This window comes from Cydia pomonella, chromosome 24 (assembly GCF_033807575.1).
Source record: "Cydia pomonella isolate Wapato2018A chromosome 24, ilCydPomo1, whole genome shotgun sequence".
In the NCBI taxonomy this organism is placed as follows: Eukaryota; Metazoa; Arthropoda; class Insecta; order Lepidoptera; family Tortricidae; genus Cydia; species Cydia pomonella.
The window spans coordinates 1,572,061-1,597,814 of NC_084726.1; the positions used below are offsets into that span (position 1 = coordinate 1,572,061).

The 25,754-nt window shown below is 36.7% G+C and overlaps 2 protein-coding genes across 3 annotated transcripts in view; one reads left to right on the top strand and one right to left on the bottom strand.

Moving 5' to 3' along the window:
* The window catches only part of LOC133531045 (uncharacterized), a 452,747-nt gene that overhangs the window by 91,010 nt on the left and 335,983 nt on the right, over positions 1–25,754 (bottom strand). The window lies entirely within an intron of this gene.
* Positions 1–25,754, top strand: part of LOC133531047 (neural/ectodermal development factor IMP-L2-like) — a 95,074-nt gene that overhangs the window by 49,248 nt on the left and 20,072 nt on the right. The gene's annotated exons all lie outside the window — the stretch shown is intronic.

A 25,754-nucleotide genomic window follows, 5' to 3' on the forward strand; every position in this document is an offset into this window, starting at 1 on the left:
ACAAACTATGGAGCAACATGATCTAAAATTAATTATTTATTACCTTTAACGAGCAATTCTTATATATATATATATATATATATATATATATATATATATATATATATTTATTTTTTATTTTTTATTTTTTTCTTTTTTCGGGGATCCCGGTGAAATTTGCTATATGGGGCGAAAAATCGATCTAGCTGGGTTCTCTTCGAAAAAACGTGCATTTTAGTTTTTATGTTTTCCGAGCAAAGGTCGGTCTCCCAGATATTTATTACTAAGTGGAAACTTGCCTGAGAAATTTTCTCCTAAAAGTTCCCAGAAATTGCGGAAATCTTTAGAACGTTTTGTAACGTTGACATTGCCATGTCACCAGCAACGTAAATCAATATAAAATTGCATCAGGAGAATAGTCTAAACCCTTCTCTTATCACATGGCCGTGATATGAGTGCAATGACGTCTGATGCAATGCAGACAACCTAAGTCATAATTGCTGTGACCTAGACTCGCTAGATTCCTGAGGAGAAATTACGTCTAGCATTCACCTAGGTATTTATTATCATGATTGAAATAATTATTGCGTATATTAGAAGTATTGTCTTATTGTTGTAGACTTATTTTAAAGGTATTTTCTATACTGCTATTTTGTTTTTTTGCACGTCCTAATTAGTTAACATTAAATTTTTAGATTTTATTGTACGACTTTGTCGGCTTTATTGATTTATATATCCATGCCGAATTTCAGCTTTCTAGCACTAACGACCACGGAGAAAAGCCTCGGACAGACAGACAGACAGACAGACAAACAGACACACAGACAGACAGACGGACATGGCGAAACTATAAGGTTTCCTAGTTGACTACGGAACCCTAAAAATGGAACCATGCTGCCAATGTAGGTCAACGGGAAGTACCTTATTACATTTTGATTCCCTTTACATTTTCAAAATATATTTTTTGTGGCCTTATCTTTTTTTAAGTAAACTTACAATTTTTTTCAGCTTCAAAGAAATTTAGACTTGAGTATATGGTTTTAATTTCAACTCGATACCTCTACACGTTTCCGAGATACAGATTCTTGACAGACGGACGGACGGATGGACAACAAAGTGATCGTATAAGGGTTCCGTTTTTCCTTTTGAGGTACGGAACGCTATAATATACCTAAACAAATAATGTCATGATTTTCAACATTTTTACTCGTTTTTTACAAGCTTTTATGTAACTTGCCCTGTTAGTATGTATGGGACAAATCTTGCAAGTTAAATTTGACCCACTTCCCGGTTTCCGATGAAGCTGAAAATTTGCATACATATGTAAGTCGGGTGATAATGCAATATAATGGTACCATCAAGCTGATCTGATAATGGAGATAGGAGGTAGCCATAGGAACTCTGTGATAAAACAACGCAACCTAATTGTGTTTGGAGTTTTTAGAATTGTCTCGATGAGTATTAATGGAATGTGGAAAAAAAAGTACAGTCAGCGATAAAAGCTTGTACCAAAAATGAAAATTTTGCCTAAAACTTATTTCACATGTAAGTTTGCTTCTCATCGTTAAAAAATAGCTCTTCTCATTTATCAACGGCTTTGTATAATTTACTGTTTTGTTTCTTAACTTGAGATGACAATTATGACAAATGTCAAAAAAAATGTATCGTGTATGGAGTGTGGAATTAAGAGGAGTGGCATCTCTTATGGTAGAACTGTTGCAAAAGTGTCCAGCTGTCAGCTATAAATAATAGTTCCAAATCTCTCCAGAGTAGCGCTAGAGTAGCTAAGAACCTAGGCGTTATTGACGGAGTGAATTGCGCTGTCTATGATTTGATTTTTTTGTTCAAGTACTCTAGGTATTGTAGCGCCACCTATTTAAAGTTTTTTGATGACACTTTTTGGTACATGGAGATTTCGTTCCTTATCTCCACCTTCCGTAGTATCGTGATTCTGCACGAAAAGTCACGTGACTGATGTTTCCATACTACGGAAGGTGGAGGATAGGAAATAAATCTCCATGTACCAAAAAGTGTCATCAAAAAACCTTAAATAGGTGGCGCTACAATACCTAGAATACTTGACCAAAAAAAAGCAAATCATAGACAGCGCACTTCACTCCGTCAATAACGCCTAGGTTCTTAGCTACTCTAGCGCTACTCTGGAGAGATTTGGAACTATTATTTAGAGCTGACACCTGGACACTTACAACAGTCATAGTCATATTTATTCATAAACAATTTACATTGTGTTTGAAATTAATTTACATATAAATTTTCTTATCTAATATCCACAAACAATTCTTATAAAATACTTATAAAACATAACATAACGTAAAATTAAATTTAAGAAATAATAATAAAAATAAAATAAAAATAAAAATTATTTATTCTCAGACAATTAATACAGTCCATATTTGTTAGTATCAACTTACAACCTATGTTATGTTACCTTCCGCACAATAAATTACGTAAATTAAATTAGGTAACTTTAGATTGCTGATTATCTTGGCCGATTTACCGAACCGCACGTTTGTGAACATGCAATTCGATAAATCGTCCCAAAATACCGGAATCTAACCGCTCGGCTATCATTTTCAGGATCCCGTTGGTGCTCCCGCGTATACGGTGCACCACTGATGCATTATTTTTTCGCATAATAGCATAAAAATCATCTACATGTGCGTCCGCAAACATGCCAGAAGCACTACAGTATCAGTATAATATATACACCGTGTTTTTATTGAATTTCGTTAACTTCGGGGTATCGGTAAGTACGTTTAAGGAAACTAAATGGCATAGTTATTTTTCAAAAATAAAAAAATTTGTTTTTTTTTACTATTTTTATTTTTATAAAAAGTAACTAAATGTTGCATATAGCGTTGTTGTAACACGGGCATTACATTTAACTCAACCAAACAATTGAAAACTGTGACATATCAATGTCATTTCGTCGAACGCCGATCGTCCGAGATAGTACAACTTACGTTTAGTAGCAAATGTATGAACTCGCACTAAATACTAATCAATAAGTAAACAGACCCTAAGGCAATTGTACACGCTCGTAAGGGCCTTATAAGATAAAAATTAATGATTGATTATCTCCGAAATGGAGTTAATTAGAATATCGGTGTCTTTGAGAAAGTTACTTAATTTAAGCTCAGGAATGCACCCTCGAAAATCGCAAATCAAAAAAAAACACGGTATATAATAAATAAACAGAAAATTCTAATGTCACTCCTATTCCACACTCCATATTTCCATACATTATTGAAGAGGAAAGTGGAAGACTAAGTCTTAGTCCTCGTTTTCCTATCTCGATATTGACATTTTGGAAAATATATTTATATAATTTGATGTATATTAACCATAGCTATGCCCTTACGTTTGACTTTTTTCGTTTGTTTGATTATTTAAGAAATTATGAGAAAAAAAATCATACATTTTTTATATGCTCTTAGCTCTTGTAATGATTGAAAATTCGAAAAACGTGGGGCATAGCTGTGGTTGTTATACAACAAATTGTGTAAAAATATTTTAATAAATTTAAATTTTTAAATTGTAAATTGTATCCCGCCTGTATAGGCGCCGCGTAAAAAATAACGTAAGGTTCCCTTTGCGATGTCTACAGAAAGGACGCGAACGAGTTTGCTAAAAAATGACATCTTGGCTAGGCCCTGTTTATGTACGATAAGTGGCATGCAAACATACGCACTACGAAAAAATACATGTATGAGGTCATTAAACCTTCAAGGCCCTGGTTTGACGTCAGAGGTCGCGGGTTCAAGACCGGACAGGGCCTTATGCAACGTAGGACGGCTTATTACGTTAACTGTATCCGTAGGATGCTGTGGGAGGTTGATTAGTACAACCCTACTTAACTCAGACGATTGATGAGGTACTTTTAGGTAGTGGTTTTGTAGTCAACAGGCATAGGTACTAAACCCCTAGTGTAAATTTATTCGATATCGTAACGGGACGTTTTGGAAAGTCAAAAATCTCATACAAAATGACACTTAACGCAAACGCGTACGTCACGTTTCGCTATCGAATAAATTTACACTAGGGGTTTAGTACCCCACAACAATCTGTTGTACTGTTGTACCTGTTGACTTGGATAATTGTATCTCCACATCCATTTAGTGTTCTGTACATAACTTTGTTACTTAACTTTATTATTTTGTATTAAATTTCATGTAGAAATAAGTATTTTACTTTTTAATGTAAGAATAAACACTTACATAATTAGGCCATAAACTTTGCATTGGCCTAATAATTTAAATATTATCTCGAACCAAATTCATACGAAACTCGGTCAATAGCATTTTAACACGAAGATTAGAATCCCATACTAAATAAAGTCCAAAGTCCAAAATGGCTTCCTGTAGGCTCAACATGATCGCATTTTTGTCACATGTCACTATTCCTGTCACTTTCGCACTTACATACTTGTGAGAACGAGACAGATGATAAAAATGCGACCATGCTGAGCCCGCTGGTATCACAAAATAAGCGTAAAAAAATGTCTCACCGCCGCAAGAATGTATGGTTACTATCTTATCTAGTGGCGTGGTGCCCACGATTCTTGGTAGTCGCGCAACATTCCTAGTCTTATGAATGGGCTGGGGTGACCATGCGACGAGAGAGGTGGGATTTTTTTATGGCTGTGAATTATTTTGGGATTTTATTGGAGGTTTGTTTAAACGTAAAATCAGGCGTAGTGACGTTTTGTACATACAGATGTATTTAGGTTATTATGTTTACTTACTTCTTACTTACCAGATAATACAGTAAAAAAAAAACCTAAATATCAGTACTAGAGGAAACAAAGTAAATTATTTTTAAGGAAATAAAATAACTTGTGTTTTTTTAAAGTAGAAACACTATTATATAAATTTCCAGCATTGGCAAAAATATCGAAATATCAGCATAATTCGCGGGTATTTATTTCTACGTGTTATTACAGATATTTGATCAAGAGTTATGAATATTTTCTGTGTAAATAAGTGTTTATGTATATATCTATCTATTATCTTCGTCTTTACTGCCCACAGATCCTATTACCTATAAAAAAATCCTAAAACTTATGATTATAAATCATGGGTGGCCAACACAACAGGTCGATCGCGACTGTTAGTCCAGTCGATCGTGGCAAGGCAAGAAATATAAATACGTAGACCAGTTTCATTTAAGATTTCAAGAAGTATGTAATTGGTAGATCGCACAGGGTTTCGTTAGTAAACAGAAGATCTTGGGTCTAATCAAGTTGGCTACCCCTGTTATAAATAATGAATATGATTTGAAGAAATCCTTCTTCTAATCTTCTTCTACTTGCATTTAAAGAATCATTTGAAAAGTTAGGTATTCTTACGGATCCCAGCTTGTATGTCATTATTCTTTTTACGCAGTTTTTTAAAGATATTGCTGAATATTGTACAGTTGAAGAACAGAAGTTTCGCCTAGCCACATGGGCGAAAAACATAAAGCGCAGCTTCTTTCCAAAACTTCTTCTAATTTTTACAATAACCAATAAAAAAGTCAAACGCAGCTATGGTTAATATACATCAAATAATAAAAAGTATTTTCTATAATATCAATATACAGAGAGAAAAATAGGGACTACTTTTGTAGGTACGGAGGAGCGGCCGTCCTCTTAAGTTACACATATTAACTACCTAGCTTACATAAACTTATAGGAGCCTCGTCCGCCAACAAACTCTGTGGTTTGGCAGTATAATATATGTAATTAGATGTACGCATGATTCGTGAATAAACGTTTTTTTATCTGATTATAAAATAAGTACAACAGTTGTAGGATTAGTCTTATCAGACGCGGCCTTGATCAACTGAATCCAAGATAAACCACTTATTAGATACCACTGCAAATGTTTAAATAAATTTATTTCTACGCAAATGATTATTATCTATATTGTAGTAGCAGTTTAGAGAGCCTATGATAAGAGTAAATGTTACATTACCTACCTATTTGATTATCACACAAAGCATTTTATCGCATAATGTGACATTTTCATTGTCTGTTCGATGCTTCAAAACTGACTCTTACTGTATTGGCGCTTAAGCCCTTATGTTTCATTAGTACATTACGATACAAGTGTGAAAAGTAGGAACTTGTGTCAATTTAAAACACTCCCTTCGGTCGTGTTTTAGTTTATCGCCGCTCGTTGCGAATTACCTTGTTTACGTGTATTGTACAACGTTTGACAGTGCATATGGCCCTTTAAATTTTCAACATACGCACGTATAGAAAATGAAAATGAAAATCTTTATTGGTAACGATTGTTGTCGGTTTTATATAGTCTATATGTTGTGCATATACCTGTTATTTTGATCCATATTTCATAAATGAAATTAATTATTATAGTGCTAGTTAACACACTAGGGCGATAAATTAGCGTCATATGTACTGTAAATATAATTTAATTATCGTTTAAAAGGCTGTAACCGCCATTATTGATAAGAACATGACAGTATTATTAATATTAACAGATAATAATCATAGTAGCGTGAAACGGTAGTACTCGTATCACGAAGAATACATACATAATTATCAGTGAGTATCATGTGTGCTGTATTACACACAGTATTTAATTTTAGTGTACCACTTACTTAAAGAGGTTGGTCTCCGCTTCTTTACAACGGTTATTTTATCGCAGAAAGTAGCCGAGTTTTGGAGCTAAAACTAAATTATACACCATGGGCTGGTAACACCCTACAGATTTTAACTACGCATTCCTAAGCTACTTAATTTCTTATTAGTATGTATAAATTACTCAAAGTATCTTCGTTTGTGATATCAATACCCTAATCTTTTTAGGGTTCCGTAGCCAAATGGCAAAAAACGGAACCCTTATAGATTCGTCATGTCCGTCTGTCTGTCCGATTCTGTCACAGCCACTTTTTTCCGAAACTATTAAAGCTATACTGTTCAAACTTGGTAAGTAGATGTATTCTATGAACCGCATTATGATGTTTACACAAAAATAGAAAAAAAAAACAATAAATTTTGGGGGTTCCCCATACTTATAACTGAAACTCAAAAATTCTTTTTTCATCAAACCCATACGTGTGGGGTATCTATGGATAGGTCTTTAAAAATGATATTGAGGTTTCTAATATAATTTTTTTCTAAACTGAATAGTTTGCGCGAGAGACACTTCCAAAGTGGTAAAAAGTGTGTGTCCCCCCCCCCCCCCCGTAACTTCTAAATTAACAGAATGAAAAATCTAAAAAAATATATCATATACATTACCATGCAAACTTCCACCGAAAATTGGTTTGAGCGAGATCTAGTAAGTAGTTTTTTTAATAAGTCATAAAATAAAAAATATTTTTTTTTTCATCAAACTCATACGTGTGGGGTATCTACGGATAGGTCTTCAAAAATAATATTGAGGTTTCTAATATCATTTTTTTCTAAACTTAATAGTTTGCGCGAGAGACACTTCCAAAGTGGTAAAATGTGTGTCCTAAGTGGTAAAATGTTGAACGAGATCTAGTAAGTAGATTTTATTAATACGTCATAAATGGTACGGAACCCTTCATGCGCGAGTCCGACTCGCACTTGGCCGCTTTTTAATCTTATTATTCTAATCTAAATAAACCAGATACACATGTTATATAACATTTAATATGTCAATCTTTATACCCAACCCAAGTAATTATGAACTGCGTAGTACTTTTTCGTGTTTCGAGATTTTTTGCACTTTTTTGTGAACTTGACTCTCAAACAAGATGGACCGGTTTTGCTCCTGTTTTTCATTCATAAACTACGCACTTATCGATACGATAGTTGATGTCTCATTCTAAGAGTCCACAGCAAACTCGGTCCAATTTCACCTTCCCATACAAACAGTTATTCGTCCTTATTTTTAATCTACAAAATAGAGCAAAAATAAGTGTTGTATGGAATGCTTCGTTTATTTAACTTGCTGTATTTGTTTAACTACGGTATCTAAAACTACATAAACTATTTATGGGCATAGATATAACTTATCCTGTAGTAAGTACAAAGTTTTAGAGTAATCTAGCTAGTAGTTTTAAAATGAGAGCGTAACTAAAAACACTGATATGAAAATAAACAGATATAATTATATAAGCGCTGGTGGCCTAGCGGTAAGGCGTGCGACTTGCAATCCGGAGGTCACGGGTTCAAACCCCGGCTCGTACCAATGAGTTTTTCGGAACTTATGTACGAAATATCATTTGATATTTACCAGTCGCTTTTCGGTGAAGGAAAACATCGTGAGGAAACCGGACTAATCCCAACAAGGCCTAATTTACCCTCTGGGTTGGAAGGGCAGATGGCAGTCGCTTTCGTAAAAATTGGTGCCTACGCCAAATCTTGGGATTAGTTGTCAAGCGGACCCCAGGCTCCCATGAGCCGTGGCAAAATGCCGGGACAACGCGAGGAAGAAGAGAAAAAATAAACAGATATATATATTTTTTACTGTTTGTATGGAGAACCGAGCTTGCTGCCGACTCTTAAGTATTATGCTTCGCTTGAGCGTTGCTTATTGCAAAACTAACATATTATAGTATAACACATGCACGTGTGCTGGTGCCTCGTGCCAGATTCGAGTTTTGACTAGAAGCTCGATTCAGAGGGCCTACCGCGAACCACGTTCGACGTGTTGTCTCTCGCACTTGTAAATTCGTATGTGTGACAGGGAGGCAACACGTCGAACGTGGTTCGCAGTAGGCCCTCTGGTCCAACAAGTAAACATAAAAATCCCCCCCAAAAAAAACCGATCCCCATAAGAATCGTGGATGCGACCAATCTTTCGCAGTGCGTGCAGTCAAACTGTGGAATGAGCTGCCTATTCCGCTCGGACAAGCACAATCGGCTGCGTCGCTCAAGGTTAGCTCAAGGTTAGGTTGAAGAAGCTGTGGTTATCTGACTGCTCAATAATTTTCCTTTTCTAGTGTTCCTAGTGTCGAATTATTAATTATTTTTCAGTTTTTTTATTCTCTTTTTTTAGTTAGTTCAGGGATCGGTAACCGGTATTTTTTGTATGGGAACGAAAACGGTATTTTTTCGTTCTATGTTAATTATTTCATTTCTAATTGGGCAATCTAGTCTTCTAATAATCTAATAAAAACACAACCGAGTCCTATATTTGGAGTATAAAATAAACCGACATATATGTTTATTTCAAAGTTTTTCCAAAAAACCGGTTCCGATCCCTGGCTTAATTTCCCTATTCCTTTTTTGTAAAATATATGTATGTTTATCCTATCATGTTTGTATGTATATCCTCTAATTCCTGGTACCTTGTTGTACATGTTGCTGCATTTGGGTAACAAATTCTCAATATCTCCTCTCATCCACTCAAAGGTTAACTGGAAGAGATCCCTTGAAGGGATAAGTTCGCCTTTGTACAGTCAGCATCATAAGTAGCGGATCAAATAACGTTTCATAAGTATCTACCATTCCGTTACGGCTTAACAAAAAGTGATGTCTTTAATATAGAACAACTAAGACTGTAAAAGATATACTTTTGAGCGCGAATTTTAGAAATGTATCTTTATTTGGAAAAGTTATCCGGAATATCAGATACTTTTGGCGCGTTGTTTCATCCGTTACTTTTGATGCTGACTGTACTTGGCTTTTCCTAATTGTAAGTTACTTTTATTATGTCTTTTTGCACAATAAAGAGTTTACTAATACGACTACTACTACTACTACTAAATATTGACGCGCTACTTACCGAACTAGAAAACAGCAATTTCCCATGTTAGGTGTCAATCGTCAAGATGGTTCAAAGCCAAGATCAACCTCGTCCTCATTAATGACGTTTTAGTATGCATATTTTATCTATTTACCAAATTATCTTTTTTTAAATTATAGTTGAAATTTAATTTCGTTCAAACATTATAGACAGGAATATTTCGTGGCATCTATTTTACCTGTGTTTAGTATGTGTATAATATATAAATATGTATAAATACACAGAAAAACACCCATGACTCAGGAACAAATATCCGTGCTCTTCACATGAATAAATTTCCCTTACCAGGACTATAACCTCGAAAATCGAAGTTCGTCAATGGGGTTGGCCGGTCGAAGTATTAAACAGATGGCGCCATCATAACTTGCCCTGTCAATCCCTAGAATTGTGTCAAATTCTTGTTTTTTTTTTTTTTAATTTTGTGACCTGGATTCCAGTACTTTAAGCCAAATCTCATAGAACAAAACTAGAGACAGGGGAAAGCTATGATGGCGCCATCTATGCAAACCTTTGACAGTTGCCAACCCCATTGTGGGCATTTTTCTCTGTCACTCTAATTGCCTCTTATTGAGTGTAAAAGAGAAAGATCTCCGCAATTTGCGAATTTCAGTTTTCGCGGTAGGTCCCCAGGATTTGAACCCGGGACCATCAGCTTCATAGGCCACTAGGCCAGACAGGTCGTCAAATATTATTCATTCAAATAAAACAAATAATTTTATATGGCATGCATTTCTAAAAATATTTCAGGACAGTCCCGCAAACTCATTAAGCATTGTCACCCTAACCACAGGAAGCACGTGTCCATTATCGATATGACGCAACCGGCAAAAAACATTACCCTCCCTTCGGAGGCGGTCGGGTAAAAAACGGTCCATTCGGTGAAGACAAGTTTTTGTACTAATTATGATTATTCAATCGGTCGTTACTTTGCGGAAGTCAATAGTGATTAATAATATTGCTGCTGTAATATTCCGTTAATTATTTTATTGATTTATTAACCGACTACCGGTCTGGCCTAGTGGGTAGTACCCTGGCTATGAAGTTGATGGTCCCGGGTTTGTAGTGTGGATGTTCCACGCTGAATGCCACCGCGTGCGGTAAAAAATCTGTCAAACGTAACTTGTCGTAGGTTTCCGAACAGGATAGACCCATTCTCACCTCTCGTCGAGGACAACTCCTCGTCTTTGGCGGCCGCAATAACATCTTTTAATGTGGTATATTGAACAACGTGTGTTCCGTTACACGTCTCCCACACCTGGCCAGTCGTGATTGTGGTGAGCGCGAGACGCGAGTGAGTGTAGTCGAGGACTTAAAGGTTTCCGAATACCGTTTTTTTTCGGATCCTATGGCACTAAAACTTGGAAATGGGTTCGAGTACATCAAAAGATGAAGTGGTTATCGCCCAAACCGCTAGTGGCGGCAGCACCACAGCCGGAGTTGAACAAATCAAAAACGCACCTGTCCACGACTAATATACTGATCAGAATTCTTATGTATCACCTTAATAAGTACCTATGAAGACAATAAATGACTGAATACTGAATACTGCTTGACGTGATCATAATATTCTTTGTAATTGCAAGCTGTTTCGGCCTTGTGCGAGTTTCCAACAAAATGCACACTACAGGTTCAAATCCTGGTAAGGGCATTTATTTGTATGATGAACACGGATATTTGTTTCTGAGTCATGGGTGTTTTCTATGTATTTAAGTATTTATAATTATATATTATATATATCGTTGTCTAAGTAGCCATAACACAAGCCTTATTGAGCTTACTGTGGGACTTAATCAATGACTGAGTGGATATGACGTCCGACTTTTAATCCGGAGTTCGCGGGTTCAAATCCTGGCTACCAATGAGTTTTACGAAATATCGTTTGATATTTACCACTAGCTTTTCGGTGAAGGAAAACATCATGAGGAAACCTGCATACATCTGCGAAGAAATTCAAAGGTCAAGAAGTCCCCAATCTGCATTGGGCTAGCGTGGGGACTATAGCCCGAGCCCTCTCGCATGAGAGGAGGCCTGTGCCCAGCAGTGAGACGTATATAGGCTGAATTATTAATTATATTAAGCGGAATAGTAAAGTCATAATTATTATGACACATGCCTCATGCTTGTAAAGAACTTAATCACCGGTCACCCGTCATAGAAAATGATGCAGTCGGCAGCATTAGGGCCACCACACACAGTCATACAAGCGTCTTTTCGCCCCGGCCACGAGATCGCGCGGCGACGGCAGCGGCGAGCGGCGAGCATAGGTTGGAGCGAGACACAGCGATCCGACCTTTCGTTCCCACTTATGGACGCCGCTCGCCGCTGTCGCCGCCGCGCAAAGGCGTGGCCGGGCCGTTTGAGCGTCGGCGTCTAGTCATCATCATCATCAGGCCTCGTACAAGGCCTGATGATGATGTACATATTTATAGATGATTTAAGCAGCATCTATGATCTAGCGACAGCGTCGCTCGTGGCTATATAAGCCGATTCCTGAACGGCATAACCGCCTACATTTATGGCAAGTAGACCCTCATCGCGCATGTGTGTGTGTGTGTGTGTGTGTGTGTGTGTGTGTGTGTGTGTGTGTGTGTGTGTGTGTGTGTGTGTGTGTGTGTGTGTGTGTGTGTGTGTGTGCGTGTGTGTGTGTAGTCAACGCTATTGAAAATGGCGTCGCTGCGCAGTGGCGCCAACGTTGCGTCTAGCAGTATACACCGTGAGCCAAATAACCCTGATAGACTTTAAAGGTGTATTCTTGACCGCATTTAGAGATTAAAATGTCATACAAAGTTTCCTTAAATCAATCTTGTTTTAGAGATAATCGGCCCGATTCGAAGAATGAGATACGATAACGATAAGTTCTAGGTTAGATATTATGTTCTCATTAAGATATTGTTTGTATGTCGTATGATTGACAGAAGCAGATCGATTCGGGCAACCAATGTCACTTTGACGATAGAAATATCGTAGGAATCGAAATAAACGTCAATTTTGTCATGTCGTTTAGTTATTTAAACATCCTTCCAAGATCTTAAACGTGTCTTAATCATTCTTCGAATCGGGCCGAATGAAAGTGTTTGTGAAAATTTGTTTCTGTTATTCGTAGTCATCTCTATTACTCTTCCTTATTAGTGTGACAGTGATAGTTGCGTTTCGTTCGCTACGCAGCGTAAACGATTGGCATGTTGGTTACGCACAGTGCCTGCAACTGCGTCCATTTTTACGTCATCCCGGGGTTGAAATGGGGTGTTTTGTTACAAAATATAATAGGATATATTAGTATGATGCAATAGTTAGTAAAAAAGCAAAGTAGTAGTGGAGTTGCAGGCGTACATAGGCTACGGAGACTGCTTACCATCAGGCAGGCCGTATGCTTGTTTGCCACCGACGTAGTATTAAAAAAAAAAAAAAAGCGGTAAATCGGGCCCTTAGCCTTTCAAAATGGTGAACCCTAAGACCTGCTCGTATGTGGTAGTTAATTTTAGATTTAAATACTGTGTGTACTGTAATTTTTATTTCTACTTGTCGCCTGTAATGGTTGAATTAAGATTTCGTATACCAAACTATAATTGCGTACTTTTTATGTACGGGCTCCCAACTCAACTATAATACTCGTTTCGATACGCTGTAGTCAACTATAAAAATAATTACCGATCACGTACCGCCGCGCTCCCATAGATCCCCCAGACGGGGGTATTTTGTATTACTCACCAATTTTCATTACTTATTTAGATTTTATAGTAAAATAAGTATTATTTTTGATGACTCGTAAAAAAATATTGTATACAATAATGATAAAATTAAGCTTTTCAATTTCGTACCTTACTTAGGCAACTCAGCAAGCTTTGTTGCCTAAACAGGGTACTCGACTGAAAAGCTCTCTATTATATCATGAATTCATGATTGCATAAAATACTATTTTACGGTTATTTAATGGCATGATTATGTGATTCTGTACTATTTTCATTCATTCGCTACGGAACGTAAACGATTGGCATGTTGGCTACGCACCCTGCCCTGCAACTGCGTCTATTCTGACGTCATATGGGATTGAAATGGGGTGCATTTTTTTTTTACCACGTCGGTAGCAAACAAGCATACGGCATTGTTACAAAATATAATAGGGTCTATTATGACGCAATATTTAGTAAAAAAGCGGTAAGTCGGGCCCTTAAGACGAAGGAAAACTCGCGCGTTATCGCCTTTTCATACATACACAGACCTCATTTTCCTCTCTGAATATTAACATTATTAAAAATATTTTAACACAATTTATTATGCCCCTACGTTTGATTTCATTCCAAATTTTAATTACTGTAAAAGTTAGGAGCATTTAGAAATTTGTATGAAATCTGTTTTTAACTCCTAATTTTAACAATCCGGACATAGGTACGAAAGACTTTTCGCCCAAGCTGAAACAGAGACCTTTACTTGCGTTCGGTCAAAAAGAGGAAACTTTACCGACTCAGCGTTCATCACCAATTATGTTATAAAGAGCCCAAAGAAGAACATTTGCTATAAAAATCATTTTTTGTTAGCATGAAAAAAAACTATTAAGTAAGAATTAAGTACAAAAGCTCCCAACAGGAAACTCTCACGTCTATAACTCCCATAATTCCACGTAAATGATAATTATCTTAAAAACTGGCCTATTACTAGACCCAATAGGGAAAAATCCCGCTATAACCATCTCCGAAGAAAATCCAACCTTAACTCACTTGAAATACAGTTTAAAATCGAAAATCTACAAAAACATCTAGTTGCCTTCGATGTTCATATCTTAAATCATTGAAAAACCAACCTTATATTAACTTCTTAAAGCTCATTTTCAACTGCGCGATAAAATGGTGAATGATAGTTTTGAGTTCAGTCAGTTTTGAATCTTAAAACTTAAAGGTATGGTTGTTTTTAGCTTGTAGCATTACAATGTATGTTAATTGGCATGTCGTCGGTCTGTCTATCCGTGTACAAAGTCACGTAGTTGTGATATTACATCAGTTTTTCAAAATGGCGTAACCGCCCTTTAAATTGGTACAAATGAATTGCTGTCCGTCCATCCGTCCGTCTGTTTCCAGGTTGTATCTCATGAACCGTGATAGTTAGCCAGTTGAAATTTCTACAGATTATGTATTTCAGGTGCCGCTATAACAACAAATACTAAAAACAGAATAAAATAAATATTTCTTTCCAATCTCGAGGTTCTCATCCAATCACCGAAGCTAAGCAACGTCGGGCGGGGTCAGTACTTGGATGGGTGACCGTGTTTATAGATAATGGTACGGAACCCTTCCTGTGCGAGTCCGACTCGCACTTGGCCGGTTTTTTTTACGAAACGGAACTAGTTTTTACGAAAGCGACTGCCATCTGTGCCTTCAACCCAAAGGATAAAGTAGGTCTTATTGGGATTAGTCCAGTTTTCTCTCGATGTTTTCCTTCACCGAAAAGCTGGTAAATATCAAATGATAAATAAATAATAAATAAATATTATAGGACATTATTACACAAATTGACTAAGTCCCACAGTAAGCTCAATAAGGCTTGTGTTGAGGGTACTTAGAGAACGATATATATAATATATAAATATTTATAAATACTTAAATACATAGAAAACACCCATGACTCAGGAACAAATATTCATGCTCATCACACGAATATATGCCCTTACCAGGATTTGAACCCGGGACCATCAGCTTTGTAGGCAGGGTCACTATCCACTAGGCCAAACCGGTCGTCATATATCGTAGAAATGTCATTATTTTTAATATCAGCCCGCGACAAGTCGGTACAATGGGGTTGGCCGGTCGAAGTATTAAACAGATGGCGCCATCATAGCTTGCCCTGTCAATCCCTAGAATTGTGTCAAATTCTTGTTTTTTTTTGGAATTTTGTGACCTGGATTCCAGTACTTTAAGCCAAATCTCATAGAACAAAACTAGAGACAGAGGCAAGGTATGATGGCGCCATCTATGCAAACCTTTGACAGTTGCCAACCCCATTGTCGCATATGCCATCTTTAAACTACACATACTTCAGTTCCCAAGTTCGATTGGTTCAAATTTATGTGTCATTCGACTCGGGTGCAAATTGCATGTGGTGCACAATGCACATGCAATTGCCCTTAGGTTAACTGGGAGATGCTGGATTAAGTTCGACTTTGCACCCTGATGTATTGCAGTTTTTACCGAGACTTTACAATAGTTATTTGTTTTACGAGGAGACAAAGTTATTGTTCAATCAATCATTTATTATTTCGTCAATAATTTATATTATTTCGTCGAATCATTTATTTTCGTGTTCAACTTCAAATGCTAATATAAAGTTAATGATTCTTTATTTACAATAACAATATACATAATGGATATATACAGATGATTACTATAACTAGCTTATATCTAAAATTGAGGCATTGTACCAAGGATGCTGGCGGCATTTACTTTTTGTATCGCAAACCTGATACGTTGTGCGAGGAAGCCGCCAGCTCTTCGGTCACCACGTCACCAGTTACGTTAATTCAGCATCTGCCAGTTAATGCTAATATTGATGATATCAGAGCAAGCAAAACATTCCAAACTTGAAAATCGAAGTCTAGAGCGTTGCGAGGGTTTCATGGGGTTAAAAAAACTTTGCAAAAGACTGAAACATAAAATTTTCAATACACCAACGTGAGTAAAATTCTAAACGTAAAACATTACAAATCAAAAACAAATGAATGCTATTAAATATTTATCATTTTAAATCTTCACTTAAAAATCAAATTCCCCAGGCAGGAAACAACTCAAAATGTGCATCAAATTACTTTGCCACACTGGTGGTTTTAGTAAAATGCAAGATTGTTATTAGTTTTAGTGTTGTAAAAAGTATTTTTTTTATTTCTCAGCCTTTAAAAATGGCTCGTTTTATGAGGTAAAAGTAGACCTAAGGTCCGAATTTCAAGTATTTTTTTAAAATTAGTAACGATAATTCGGTTCAAAATGGATTTGTCGTTTAATAATATATCTCATCAGAAAAGAGTGCCCTTTCGTTCCTACCTACCTGATCTACTATTTATTTACCTTCAGCCATATAATGCTTATAGGAGGGCTAGCCAAATAATTACGTCCCTTTAAGCCGAATCGCACAGAAAAAGCCTATTGCGCGGGCGCTGTATGTACTCACGGGGACTTAGTCCTAACTATGCGAATAAACGACCGGCCGCTAATGTTGCCAACGTTTTAGAAATAATCGCAAACCATTACATAAAATCCCTATAAACATTTCAATAGCGCGATGTAGAAATCGCCGTTCCTGGTACAGCGCCATCTCGCGTGACATTTGGTAAACATATTTGTATGAAAGTACTCTACGTGTACAGTACGTAAGTACGGACACGAACAGGCGCCTTTTATACAAAATTTTGACAATTGTCAACCCTATCAAAGATGGTTCCTGGATTTAAATTTCATACATAGTTACCTCTTTTCACTACTCATGAGTGATTTCACGATTACTACGAAATTAACTTAAAAACAGGATATTACGCTACTCTTACTATTACCGAGTAAAATTAACTAATTATAAATAGGCTGTTTGTCCGTGTACCAACTCGCATAGCTTCTAGAAATCTGAGGTATGTTAAATTGTTTGAAAACATCTCGTTTAATGGGAATTCTGATCGAATATAACTGTGAGTCGACACGTCGGTATTTTGATGGGAATCGAGGAGACATTGTGTTCGAGCCGATATGAAATATGTTTAGTTTGTTGTTCAAATCACCTCAGAGATGTCGTTGTTTCCAACGCAAACTAGATAACAGTAGTATTACTTAGAGCCTATATAACACGATGTCATATATTTCAATGAATGGTTTTACCAACCATTGCAACGTGTATTAACACATATACGGCCCGATTCGAAGATTGAGATACGATAACGATAAGTTCTCATTTAGATATCGTTTGTATGTCGTATAATTGACAGAAGCAGCTCGATTCGGGCAACCAATGTCACCTTGACGTTAGAAATATCGTAGATAGATCTTATTGGGATCACAGCGGAATCGAAATAAACGTCAATTTAGACATGTCGTTTAGTTATCGATCTTTTAAAGATCTTTCCAAGAACTTAAACTTACGTGTCTTAATCATTCTTCGAATCGGGCCGTTACTCTTAATCAATCGTTCCTTTTCTTTCTTGTATCTTTTTAGTGTGACCATTTTTCACAATCTTTAAGCCCCCCTCGGGAGGTGTCCCTCGGTGACACCCGTACTCTAGTTAATATTGACTACATGACGAAACATAAGACCCTTCTCCCCCCTGTAACTAGCATAGAATTTTGTAGACCCCCACCCCCTCTTGGTCACGTCATACCAGAACCTAAAGGCCGGCACCGCGCTTGCGACCGCTCTTAATTGAAGGGCCTCGCCCTGAAATGGTCTTCTCACACTCTCAGAAAGGGGGACGGCAACCCCTCTGGTGTCCATAGACGACGGTCATTGCTTACCATCAGGCGACTCGTCTACTCGTTTGCTGCCTATAATCAAAAAATGGACGAACTCAAACTCAAAATTGCGATCTGCATACGACTTGCTTTGTAGCAACCGAGGCCTATGTTCAGGAGTACAGCATCATGTCTGTACATAAGTTCCGAAAAACTCATTGGTACAAGCCGGGGTATGAAGCCACGACATTAGGAATGACGACTCCAAAATCACCCAGTACGGACAAATATACAAGTTGAATGACCCCCCCACTATTCCCCCACACAAATTCAACAAGATTCAAACAAACTCCCGATTTATAATACTTCTGTTTATTTTTTCGATAGAGAAAATAGTTTAGATCCGTCGAAAGATTTCTGCGATCGATCGAAGTTGTTTAATGTTTAGCTTTCACTCTAATTGATGAAGATATAATGGTTTTGGGAATATTTTAACGGGAATAATTATGAGTGTGGGTGAGAAGTCTAGAAATAACGCAAAGAGACAAAAAAAATATGAAAAATAACATCATTTTGGCTTTCTACATAAACCGATTTTAACGACCTGTCTGGAATGTAGTGGTCTGACCCTGCCTATGAAGCCGATGGTTTCGGGGTTCAAATCCTGGTAAGGGTTTATTTGTGTGATGAGCACGAATTTATTTATATATATATGTATGTATGTTGTGTATATATTGCTATTATTTTTATAAGTGTATAAATAGAATATTGTTATATTGTTTCTAATAACTTGATTTGTGTTTCATATTCCCTCTCGTTGTGTACAATCCTGCACTAACTGCAAGTTTCTGTTTGACCCAGTGGTTGACTGGTAGAGAATGCCTTAAGGCATTAAGTTCGCCATTTGTACAATTTTATATCGTGCAATAAATTTTATATTTTATGTTCTATTTATTTAAGTATTTATATATTATATATGTCGTTTTGTAAGTAGCTAAGTACCCTCAACACAAGCCTTATTGAGCTTACTGTGGAACTTAGTCAAATTGTGCAATAATGTTCTATAATACTTATTTATTATTTTCTCACCGCTCAGAAAAAACCTTAACCCGCATATAAAATACCTTTCAATTCATTGTATTTGAATATTTTTTTGTCATTTTTCGTAGCTAGTTTTGATACTGACAAATATTATTTAAAAAAGAAAACATAATTTTGACTGACTGCCCTTAAACGGCTCAGAGCCCTGGAGTATTTATTTTTCAATTCAATTCAATTCAATTCAATTCAATTTATTTTTATTTCGGACCATGTCCATAGTGTTAGTATACATTCCCTTAATCCTATGTTAGTTAACTACTATACTAGCTCATAATAATTTATACACTAAGCCTCTGGATCCCATATGTACTCCCTCCCAGTGTTTCCAGAAGGAAATTTTATAAGCTCAGTTTAATTTAAAAATAAAAACACAAATATTTTTATTCATTACCTTAAGCTACAGTATTAAGGTATGTTTAAGAGAAAACTACTTCCATATACATAATATTTATTTTACATTTTATCTTAGGTGTATACAAAATCAAGAGATTTTAGAGTATAATAACTAGTAATAATACGACAACAAAGAAATAAGATGATTTATTTAAACGGTCCTGTATTACATTAACCTCTTTTTTTTCAAACGAGTTATGATGTCATTCCGAATTGACAATCATGCAATTTTGGTGGCAAATACTATAGGGAGCGTGCATGAACTGTAGGAGGCAGCACAGGAGCCGTCAGATTTTTGGCGCGAGACGTAAACATGATGTTTATTGTTCCAATGTAGCCCACAAGATGGCAGAACCTACTATGCACAAGAAAACACGTGAAGTGTAAATGTACATGTTTTTGGTTCCGATTCAGGCCAAAAGATGGCAGACCCTCCAACGCGCACGGTCCCTATATATAGTATTATAAGGCACGTGTAGTTTTATAAGTATCTAAAACTCGCGGAAAGAAAAAAAAAGTTCAATGCTAATTCTAATTGTATTGTCATGCCGGATTTGTTATTCACAATTGAATTTTAATTATTATTTTAAGTCAATCGACCCTATTCGAACAATGCTTGTAAGATATCGCACCGATACAATACCGATCTGTCAGTGTCAAAAATGACATTACTTCAACCAAAATCAGTATCGCATCGGTACGATCACGTCTGAAAATATCGATACGGACAAAGTGCCAAAAATATGTATACACTACCCTGATATATGGGCTATAAGGTCGTGTATACATATGTTTGGCACTTCGATCGTGTCGATGTTTTCACACGTGACTGTACACCCCTTTGGGTACGGAACCCTAAATACCTATTAATTAAATTTAACGTATTCAAAATATTTTCAGATATGATTTCAAATACGTATAAGATGTTTTTGTATAAAACACTTACATTCTCTTTGATCATATATCAAATAAGTTACGATACAAGTGCGAAAATAGGAAATTCGTAACGAGTGGCGATAAATTAAAACACGACCGAAGGGAGTGTTTTAAATCGACAGGTGTTGCGAATTACAGTACATATGACCCTTTAACACGTTCACTGCGGGACAAATCTTAAAGAACTTTCAACTGGTGCGGTTGAGATCGAATCAGCCCAAACCTAAGCTCTTTTTCAGTGCGGGTGAGGCCTAATCGACCTCGAATTTCAGTAGGTAATTAAATTCTTCATAACTTTGCCTGTACTCGGAATAGGTGTTTTTTGTTATGTGCTATACATTCGTCACTAAATGCTTAAAATACCCTTAGCTTCGCCTTTGGTTCTGACCTTTGGTTAAAGAAAAAATACCTAAAGAATCTTTAAGGTCTTTTAGGCCTCAAAACGCACTAAATTTTATCTAAGTCTAGTGAAGGGAATGGCAGTTATCGCTAAACTATCGATGATCATCATCTCATCGACCATCTTCGATACAATATTTCAGACGCCATTTTAAGTTAATCTAATGCATTTATGCTATACAGAGTGTAACAAAAATAGTGGGGATCCGTTTAAGGGCATAAATTTTTTTTTCTATGGGGCAGGTCGTCCGAGTCGGCCAACCCTTCATGCAAACTCCAAAAATTTTTCGCGTCAAAAATTTTTTTTTTCTACTTTTTCCTGATCAGAACACGATACCGAATATGCCCTTAAACGGATCCCCACCATTTTTGTTACACCCTGTATTTATTATTTCGAGTTCGAATCCCAGTAAGGTTAGCGGCCCAGTGGATGACACTATAAGGAGGGAATTCACACATTTTTACAAACAACTTCTGAACTATCAAACATACAGACTGCAAGCCTGTGCAAATAAGTAAACCACTTCTTTCTACATGCTATGCGGGCCATAAAATGTATTATACCTACTCTTACCATCGTCAAATTATTTCAGTTTTCTGCAATCTCTCAAATTGTATTAAAATTTTGTTAGAAAGTTAACAAAGTCTAGGATTAAATTTAAGACTAAATTTTAGTATTTAAATTAAATGAATGTCTCGGTTACGTGTGTACAAATGTACGTTATTTTAACCTATCCAACGGTCACGATCGTTGTCGTTTTTAGGTTATACCTATTATTTACGTAAAACACGCGTGGTTCAATATCGATAACTATGGCCGCACTAACGTGAAGCGGTCAACTCCCGCGCCGCCCGCGTCACGCTCAGTGCGGCCTTGAGGTCACTTTCTTGAGACATTAATAAACCTCAACCCGCACTGAGTGAAAATAAAATATATCTAGTGCGGTTGAGGCTTATTAAGACCTCAAACGTTTTTTTTGTACCAACGAGTCCGGCTTTGGAAAACATAAAGAAATGTATATTTGACTCCGTCGTACGCCTTGTAGTTAAACGGCAGAAGTTCCCGCACGAGAGAGATAACACGAACTTTTAGCCCCGCACCAGCGTAAAGTCAAGATTGAGGCGGATTTGACTCAACCCGCAGTGAACGTGTTAAATTTTCGAAATAGTTACATAATGTGCTAATTTACGCACTAGTACGAAAAAGTAGCACCATATGTACTGTAAAATGATTGATGATTTAACCTCGGTCAAAGATTTAAACAACCATTACAAAAAGCGATAGTTTATGCACAAAACACGTTTTCGCAAAAAATTAGAGTCACATTGCGTAACATTGACTCATTTAAATTTCTATTATTTTTTTCGTTGACATTTATGTCTGGGGTCTTGCAATAATATAGTAGTTTGCCCCAAACTGAAGCCTCCCAATCTGCCAAAATCGTATAGTAAATAGTAAATAGTAAGTATTTAATGTAAAAAAAAACAGGTACTTATTTGTTATACATTACCAGCGACCCGCACTAGCTTAGCACTAACGCTTAACAAATTATACATCTTAACCTTCCTCAAGAATCACTCTATTGAAAGGTGAAAACCGCATGAAAATCTGTTCAGTCGTTTTTGAGTTTATCGCGAACATACATACAGACATACGCGGCGGGGGACTTTGTGTTATAAGGTGTATAGATAGATATATTTTACGACCAGTTTGGCCTAGTGGGTAGTGACCCTGCCTACGAAGCCGATGATCCCGGGTTCAAATCCTGGTAAGGGCATTTATTCGTGTGATGAGCATGGATATTTGTTCCTGAGTCATGGGTGTTTTCTATGTATTTAAGTATTTATAAATATTTATATATTATTAATGATATTTTTGACCCCCACATTGCTAGTTTAAAAAATGCTTGGCTGACATACTTTTCTCCTCCTCTCTCACTGACAGATGACATCAGCTTTGACTTGGGTTTGTCTTATTTGCGATGTTAAATCTTAATAATGTAAAGTTTAAAGACAATAACAATATACATAATGGATATATACAGATGATTACTATAATTAGCTTATATCTAAAATAGGCCCTTGAGGCATTGTACCAACGATGCTGGCGGCATTTCCTCGTTGTATCGCAATACTGATACGTTGTGCGAGGAAGCCGCCAGCTCTTCGGTCACCAGTTACGTCAACCAGACGTTTCGCGATTTAAAGTTTAAAGTATATTACTCTGTTATAGTGTAATGTTCAGATAGTTATTTTATTTGTTGATATGGTGTTAAATTCATTTGTTACTTGTAAAGCATGCTGTGTACACTTGTTTTGGATCTCGTGCTAGATTCCAAGCCATGATATGCAATTGTATGTTTCATGATATATACGATTTTTGTTAATTGTACCCAATAAAGTAAAAAAAAATCTTACACTCCAGCCCTATCTACTGGGTGCTCCTGTGTCTCGGGCAGGCTACGGGTGCCCGGGGTGGCAGAGGTTGTCGCGTAATGAGCCGGTGTGCGAGCGTACTTTGTTTGAGTTTGCGTTTGATGCTTAGCCGGTGTGATGTGACGTTGACATACTCCACCGACTCGCTGCCTCTTAGGTTGAATCAGCAGAGTCATGCGAGCTTACAGTGCTATTTCATATCAACATCACCTTCCCCTTGCAGTCTCCCCTTCCTAGTTCTTTCAGGATCTGCTGGCTGGAGTTGCCCCAAGTATCAGTATCAGACAAGATCTTCTTGTTTCTCGTTGTATTATTTGCAGAGCGTCGTGGTCTTCTGCTGGTGCTGACAACAGGCGCAGATGTTGCTTGTCGTACGATTTCTCGGCATTTTCCGCGGTTGGAGGTCATTCTGGCAAATGCGTTCAGGGGGGTCAAGGTACAAAATGGCATAAAATCGTATTTGTTGACCGTAACTATGATTGAAAACCGATTTATTCTAAAAAATATTTTACTACTAAAGTTACTAGAAAAACGAGACAAAGCCAGTAAACAAATATCTATGTGTAGATTGTGTAGGCACCTTTTTTAGGGTTTCGTACCAAAAAGGTACAAAAAGAACCCTTATGGTGCGACTCTGTCCGTTCGTTTATCTGTCTGTCACGCTAAATATCTCGAGAACCACTTACGCTATCGATGTGAAATTTTTAATAGTTATGAACAACGCTAACCCAGACACATTGAAAGTATTTTTTTTATACTATGGGAAATGCCCAATATGAAGAGGGGGCAAAATTTCAAAGTCTAGTGACTAGGTCAAGTGGGGTATCATTTGAAAGAGCTCAAAATTACCATTCCAAAGATTTTTAGTATTATTTTTAGTAGTGCAAAAAAAATATTTATGAAGGAAAATGTGAAAAAAAAATACCATTCCTCCCCCTCTCCTGCTTATCTCCGAATTTTAGCAAAGAAAAATTATGTTTTTTTACATATTATTAACATTACTACATAACATATACGTTTTACAGGAAAAATATAATCAGATCTCTATCTTGTTTTTTTTAATTAACAAAAAACATTTCCGAATTATGTTTTGAAATCGGTTCACATGATAGAGAATTATCCTCGAAAAACCAGCATACGTGCATAACATCGCGCAAATTAATGAGACAATTTGCCGATAGATGGTGCTGTACAAATATAATTAGTATAGGGTTCTTCTAATCAAAAGTCTTTCGCCTTTAGAGTTACACGAGATAATTCAAAATTTTATACGGAACCCTCGGTGCGCGAGTTAAACGAACTTATGCTTGACCGGGTTTTTTTAACAATAATATTACTAGAATGTTTCTTTTCAAAAAACTACAAGGATAAAGTCTCGATTTATTATGGAATCGATTAACCAGCGATTTGTGATTCTGAATGTAGAAACACGGGCCCCGGGGTTGGGTGTTCCAGAACATGATCTTAACGAGAGGTCGTATTTCATTATGTAAATCGCGTAGAGATAAGACGTTGTGAAAATTACTTCACACGTTAAATACTTAATAAGCAGATGTCGTGTCTTATTAGGGACATCGTATAGAGATAAGACGTTTTCGAAATTACTGAAAATTGTGACTCACATTCTAGTAATATAAGGCCGTAAGTGTGAGGTACTTGCGTTTAAAATACAACCATAAACGATTAGATTAGGGGTTGAAATTAGGTATTCAAGATTTTTATGCGTGTCAGATGTGGGAAGTGATTTAAAAGGGCGTTTTCTTTGTAAGTTTCTCGCACTTTTAGGACAAGCTTTAATTTGACATAATGGAATAGTACAGTACTGTAAAGGTTGGAAACCTTCACGTCTCGTGGTATATAACTGGCAACGATTATTTGAATTCAGAAATGTCGCCCTGTGCTGAAGGAATAAATAAATAAATAAATATTATAGGACATCATTACACAAATTGACTAAGTCCCACAGTAAGCTCAATAAGGCTTGTGTTGAGGGTTCTTAGACAACGATATATATTATATATCAATATTTATAAATAATTAAATACATAGAAAACACCCATGACTCAGAAACAAATATCCATGCTCATCACACGAATAAATGCCCTTACCAGGATTTGAACCCGGGACCATCAGCTTCGTAGGCCAAACCGGTCGTCTGGAAGTAATAAATATCTGCAGGCGATTCGTTCTGAAAGAGGCCAGCATCTGCGTTAGTCGATATTTCTGTTATTAGTTTGAAGAAAAATATATAAATACTATCGGAATCTACCTGGAGCGTTTACATTCCCCAACTCAGATAGACCGTATTTCTTTACAGTACGCTTTAGAGCAATAACTAATAGACCAAGCA